Raw genomic sequence first — 7,088 nt, 5'->3', positions numbered from 1 at the left:
GCCCTTTCTTTACCCATCCTCCTTTTTTCCCCTACTATTCTTTCTTCCCTTCAACTAAGAGAATGAAAGAGGCATAGCTGGTTCCCAATTAGCTGCACATTGTCCTCACAGCAATGATCTTGTGAGATAGATCAGAAAGAAGGAGAGAAAGAAAGAACCTGATGCAACCACGTATACAGTCACATCTAGGGTTGCCATAAGTCAGGACCTCCAAGCTGGGACAAATGTAGGACAAATGTAGGACAACATTTTCAAATGGAGGACACAGTTTTAATAAATGGAGGACATGCGGAAAAAATTGATGCTTTTTAAAAAAATGTTAATATAAATGTGTGTTTCTTAGGCATGATCAAAATGGAGGACATTTTGAAATTTGACAGAAGAGGACGTGTCCTGGAAAAGGAGGAGGATGTCTGGTCACCTTGTCTCTGGTCCAAAACACACTGCAGAAATAAAACAATGCTGGACTGAAATGCCCAGAGTTCCTCACCAAAGCTGCATCCACACTGAGGAAAGAATCCAGTTCGAGAGTGACTTAACTGTCCTGGGTTAGTGCTGGGGAATGCTGGGAATTGTAGTACACTGTGGCCCCAGAGCTATCTCTGACAGGGAGTCACATAACCCTCCAAACGTAGTTGAACTGAGAAGCATTCCCAGAGGCGACCCCCTCTCTGACCCAGGAAGCCTCCTTTTAACCATCCATTAAGAAGCCAAGCCCTTCCTCCAGTCCATCTGCCTTGGTCCAGGCCTCAGAGGTGGAGAAGAACTGCTGGACCTGATCCCATTCCCCACCACCACTCCCTTCTCCTTTTGTGTCGTGTCTTCTTAGATTGTAAGCCTGAGGGCAGGGAACCGTCTAACTAAAAGATTGTATGTACAGCGCTGTGTAAATTGACAGCGCTATATAAATAAAGGTTAATAATAATAATAATAACAACAACAACTGCAGTGTCCATAATGCCTCACCAGGTGCATCCACACTGAGGAAATGGTCCAGTTTGAGACTGCTCAGTGCTGGGGAATCCTGGGAATTGTAGTCTATTGTGGCCTCAGAGCCTCTGACAGAGAAGTCTCAATGTCTCCCAAACACTAGCATTCCCAGGATTCCCTACCATTGAGATAAAGCGGTCTCAAAGTGGATTATTACTCCTGCAGTGTGTGAGAGAGATAGAAAGGCTAGGGACTGGATTCATTCATTAACTCACAAAAGGAGGATATCTGTGTCCAAAACACACTGCTTTGACTGCCAGGGCTCAGTGCTATGGAATCCTGGGAATTGTAGTTTATTGTGGTACCAGAGCTCTCTGAAAGAGAAGGCCAAATGCCTCACAGACACCAGAATTCCAGAGCACTGAGCCCTGACAGTCAAAGTTAGAAAAAATACACAGGGGCAAAATAAATATTGAAAATGGCCACACACCTCCTTCTCCTCCTCCTCCTCATCATCATCCTCGCCTCGATGCCAAAGGAAATGGGCTGGCCCTCTCCTCTCTGCTGCCTTGGGGACCAAACAGAGGAGGAGCTCCTCTTCCTGAGTCTGGCAACCTCCTGTTGCCAACAAGCCTCAAAGATAATTCCCCAGTGTTAAAGGAATGGATAGTAAAATTAAGCGATCTTGTGGTCATGGACAAACTGACTATGTTTATTGCAGGAAGATGAAATAAGGGGAAGTGTCAAAACTGTGGAGCCAAAAGGAGAGTGATCATTAAGACCCCAGTCAAAACAAAATAATCAAGGATCAGAGAATATGAAATGTATATAACAGGGGTAGGCAACCCTTTTGAGCCGGGGGCCGGGTTGCTGTCCCTCAGACAACTGGGGGGCCGAAGCCAAAAAATCAATAATTAAATAATTTTTAAAAATTAAATAAATAAATAAACCGGGACAAAAGTAGGACAAAATTTTCAAATGGAGGGCACTTTTTACATAAAAAAGGGAGGACACGTGAAAAAATTTGCTGATTTTTTTAAAAATGTTAAGACAAATGCATGTTTCTGAGGCTTCTATAGACAATTGCCCCCCTTGCCCCTGCACGCGAGACGCCAAAGGCCCCAGCGGCAATCGTCGGCAGGACCGGGCTGGGGCCGGTCCCAAGGCCTCGCCGGGCCGCATCCGGCCCACGGGCCGCAGGTTGCCTACCCCTGGTATATAATAATAGATAGATAAGAGATCTTGTATGCGAGAAGTCAAATTAATATGCAGATGTCTCCTTCTTAGATAATGCTTTATCTACATTCATTTGTCTGTTTGCCTGTTTGTTTTTATGTAATATTAGAACAACAATAAAAATTACTTTTAAAAAACTGACTTGAAGGCAATTCATACCAGTCTTTATTGACTTTTGCGATGGTCAAACATTCATAACGTCTAAACTGAACCCCATGTTCCTATAAAATCAGTTCCTGAAAGTTGGCAAAATCTATATTAATTAAAGAAAAGGCATAGAAACATGGGAAAGAAGAAAGGGAACAAATGGTCAGTTGGTGACAGTTGGTTAAGGTGAGAGGAGAAGTTACCCTCCAGTGGCTTTTCTCCTATGCAAACCAGTGATCCCATAGGCAAACATTTACCGTGAAAATCCCTGGCAGAAAAGATTTCATTGTACAGAAAGGAATTATTAATCTTCATGAAAATAAATCAAGCACCATTATGGATACATCACCTCCACTTCACACATTGTTTATCTTTGGAATAATATTTATTTACCACTTAATTAATTCTTAATCCATAAGGTCACAGAGTGCCAGCCCCTCAGGCTAGGTCTCATTCCCTTTATAACAGAGTAAGACTTTGATTCCGCAGACAGTCTTCTGCACAGAGTTCAGAGAACCACGAAACTTCTGAGTGCAAGGATAATGAAGATCAGTTTCATCTTTGTGCTGGCAGCCATTGCCTGCATCTTGGTGGCTGGAAGTAAGCTCTACCTCTTGTGTCTCCTTCTTTCCCTTTTCTCCTTTCTTTGACATATTTTGGATTTGTTTTGGGGACAGTGGCATCATCAAGTGGGTGCAGGGGGTGTGGACCTCACCAGATGACACCCCACAGGGAATGAAGTTTTAATCTCCTGCTGTGGCAGAGGGGTGAGCATACCCCTTGTGAGTTTGTCACTGGTCTGTCTCCCTCCATGTGGAGGGGGGTGAGCTGGCAACAAAACCACAAGGGGCAAGCAACAGTGAGGTGGGGCAGGCCTCTCCCCTCAGCAGCCCCTCTCCTGCACCGAGTGTCACCAAATCTGGTGATGCCACTGTTTGGGGGGGGGGGGGGTTTGAAGTATCTGGAATACAGTGTACTGTACTGTTTTTTCCCTACAATCTTTTTCAAGGATGTTAAACTAATATAATCTGCAACTGATTAATTTTTTTAAAAATCCTTTGTAATTCACTCTATATGCAAAGCAGGGTGGTCTGAGATGGAGATGCCCCTCCTTTCATGAACAGGGAATGTCTGCCCTCCCTTGCCACATGCACATGATTTATTATCCTCCAGGAATCTCTGCCTCCTGCTTTTATTTCCTCTTGCCCAGCACACCCAAGTGATGTGCAGTTGGATGGCCAGTTTGCAAGAGTCCATATATAAATATCTTTGGAAGGTTGAGTTGGTGACACTTTAATGGAAGCCCCTGTCCCTGTTAGGGGCTGTTCTCCTCTGTCCCTCTTCTTCTAAGTCTGATACCCTTGAGAAATAGTTAAGGGCATATGTCCCTGTACCCTCTCGCAGTGCTGAAGGATGCTTCTTTAATATTGTATTTTTCCATTTTTCTGAACAGTTTTTGCAGGGTTTGCAGGGGGGGGGAATAATTGTTTTTTTCAAAGCTTCATAATTTCTCAAAATGTTGCATCCCTATTTGAGGGGGGTGCTACATATCTTCTTGAATGCTTGAGTATGGCTAGTGATGGCTCCATTTCAGGTGTTTAGACAGATTTCAGTAATCACCCTTTTCATTGAATCATTGCTAGTACAAAGTAGTTTTCTTTCTGCAAATGTTTTAATCATAGTTAAAAAAATCTGTTTAAATAAGAACTTTTTTTTTAATCTATAGTGTCCTGGTTTTCACAAATAGGTGTCTTTTTATTCAGGTTCAGCCTCTCCTGAAGAGTCTCGCACTCATTCTGGTAAGCATCACTGGACACAATTTTGTTTTCAAACTGGCCAAAGGAATAGATTAGCTTAACAATGTGAAATGTTTGTGTTTATGCCTTTACCTCCCAGCCCTTTCTTCAAGAAATTCAGGAGACATACTGAGTTTTTCTCCCTACCCTTCATTTTATCCTTGACACAATGCTCTGAGTCAGGTGAGAGAATAGCCAGCATCCCTGAGAGAGGCTTATGGCTGAACTGGGATTGGAACCAATCTTCTGAGTACCAGTCTAACCACTGCAATGCATTATTTTCGGTCTTCATTGGAAATTTCAATTCATTTAAAGCAACAGAAGATAGGGTTATATTTGGGTAAGGGATCCACAGTTGTGACTGTTACTTAACATTCCCAGTAAGAATTCCAGCATGCCAGGAAAATATCAGTTCTCCCGAATGGGGCCAACCATTGGGCAATGGAAATTAAATTTTCATTTCATTATTATATAATCTCAGACTCTCATTCACAGCTTCCGTATTGATCCATGGACTGTACAGAAATGTGTTCATAGTATGGAAATCCATTCTCTGTACATGAATATAAATTGTAATCTTACGTCTTCAGTTGTCTCCTTCTTTGGAGTGTCCTTTTGGGGGGTATCCAAAAACTCTCCTTCTTTGAAGGTCTTTAAACAGAGGCTGGATGTCCATCTGTCAGGGGTGCTTTGGTTGTGTGGTGTTGGACTGGACAGCTTCTGAGGTCTCTTCCAGCCCTAGGATTCTATGAATCTATGTTTCTATGTTGTTTTCTTATCTTTTTTAAAAATATATTTTTAATTTTTTGAGTGTAAAGACACAGATACAACAAATGTTTATAATCTCATACATACGTTCATATCATCATTATTTCAGTTCATTATTTCTAATTACATTCTACAACGTCTTCTTGTTGTCCTTCTACTCCATGTGACTTCTTATCTCTTTATGAAAGTGTGCGATCTGTAACATTACAGGAGGAGATAACTGAGACCTGGAACTGGTCTATGGAGCATTACTGAAAGTGATGAGGAAGGGCTTGGTAAATTGTGAGGGGCTTATTTAACTTTACATGCATTTTCCTATTTCCTCAACTCACTTTCTTCCTCATACCTCTCCCTCCTATAGCAACTGCTGAGAGACTCCTGAGAAATGCTGAAGGTAAAGCCCATGTGGACAGGATGACACCAGCTAAGCATACACAGTATCTTCATATTTTATATGTGCATGTATCCTTCTCCCACAATAACCAGTAGAATCACTTCAAGTACTGCTGTTTTCTGCCGTATAACTTTCCGTGGAAGAACCTGCCCTGTTTGTTCCTTGTGACAAAATGTTTTCATGTGATGAGATATTTAAAAACTAATAATAGCATACAATGTTGTAATCTGTTAGACTGAATTAACTGGCTCATTTGTGGTCATGAAGCAAGGAACAAAGTATAGTACAAACATGAATAGCCTTTGCCATATCCCTGTCACACAACTGAAGAAAACAAGTTTTAGTCCATTCACTAACATGTAAAATGCAGACCATTTTTATTTGCAACAGTGCATTCCTATATATTACAATAAGACATCATCTTGGAAGAAAAAAGCAAAAAGGGTCATGTTTCCTTTGAGGAGTTAGCTGCCACTCCTGTATTTTATAATCATTTATCTAAAGCCTATTACTTATTTTGGACTTTAAAAACCACACAATCAACAATCACCTGCACAGAACTGAAAATGCAATGTGCACAAATTACTCAGATTTATCAACTATTTGGATGTCTTTATTTTGTTTTCAGTGCTTATAGCCTCACAGCCTAGCGTGGATGGAAATTAGTAAGGTCTGTCCTTGCCCTTGCCCTCATCTAACTTTCTGCTGTAATTTGTGGCTCTCTTCTTGAGCTGGAGGAATTTTGGATATGGATCAGCTCACCTCCTGCCCTGCCATTCGTCTGCCCCTTTTTCAGTCTTAAGCAAGCACCTGCTCTGGCAGATTCCTCTGTCAGTGGATATTTAAGATCTGCTGGTGGAACAGGGTGGCACTGGCAGAAAAACATTTCTGTTGGCAAAAGGCACCAAATTGTAACCCCTGCGCCCAGTACATACTAGCATTGTATTGTTAGAATCATAGAATCATAATTGTCTGTCATGGTGACAAAAGGGACATACTGATTAAAATAGCATACATACATACTCAAATAAACCAATTAGATTTAGCATTTAACCAGAGTCTAAGCATAATGTTACCCAGAGCAGAACCTGATGGATCTTTTCAATTTAATCTTGCAGAAATCATTCTACGTTCCTTTAATAGATCAGCTGATTTATGTTTTCTGTCTTATTCGTTTAATTATATCTGTTTAAGTATACAAAGCTTGCAATCATGAAAAATCTTAGAACAGTCATGGAAGTCAAGTTCACTCACAATATGTTGTGAAAATGTGATATTAAATTGCTCCATTTTTTCTTAATAAATTTAGAACATCTGGCTTCAAATTTCAGTGGAATTCTGTACCAAAAACAGGAAAATGTGAAATGATAAAATATAAAGAACAGATGTTATCTTTGAGGTTTGTGTCATTCAGAATGGAGTGAAGATGCTGCAGCAGTAATTTCAGATCTACTCTTTTTCCATTTACAGGCCATGGAGAAAAGGCAGGGGCTCTTCGTGAAGGTAATAACTTATCTGGCCTTGTGGACGATGCGACAGCTGCACTGCGCTGACCGCCAACTGCTGGAAAAAATGTAGCATCATTTTAGTCCTGTGGGGCACCCATACAGATATCCTATGTAGAAGGAAATAAAATAGCCACCTCTTCTCAGCAAAAATGGTGTGTGTTTTGCCTGATGTGTGATTCACCTGACTGCAAAGAGCTATGAAAGGCAATTGGATCAGGGGGGAAAGTGCATACATGGAGAAAAGTGGTCAAAGGAGAGGAAGCAGCATGGTTTGTTTGCAGGATGAATATGAATCATGTTCTGTGGCAT

General features: G+C 41.3%; 1 long non-coding RNA gene across 1 annotated transcript; it reads left to right on the top strand.

The window, feature by feature from the left end:
- Positions 1-2,481: 2,481 nt before the first annotated feature.
- On the top strand, positions 2,482-6,873 carry LOC149322761 (uncharacterized). The gene is made up of 4 exons (XR_016280010.1): positions 2,482-2,913; positions 4,077-4,112; positions 5,239-5,271; positions 6,742-6,873. It is a non-coding gene; the product is annotated as an uncharacterized LOC149322761 (long non-coding RNA).
- The last annotated feature ends 215 nt before the right edge of the window (positions 6,874-7,088 follow it).

Source organism: Sceloporus occidentalis, unplaced genomic scaffold (assembly GCF_023333645.1).
Source record: "Sceloporus occidentalis isolate IW3139 unplaced genomic scaffold, rSceOcc1.0.p SCAF_1, whole genome shotgun sequence".
Lineage (NCBI taxonomy): Eukaryota > Metazoa > Chordata > Lepidosauria > Squamata > Phrynosomatidae > Sceloporus > Sceloporus occidentalis.
This window is presented reverse-complemented; position numbering and strand designations above follow the sequence as displayed.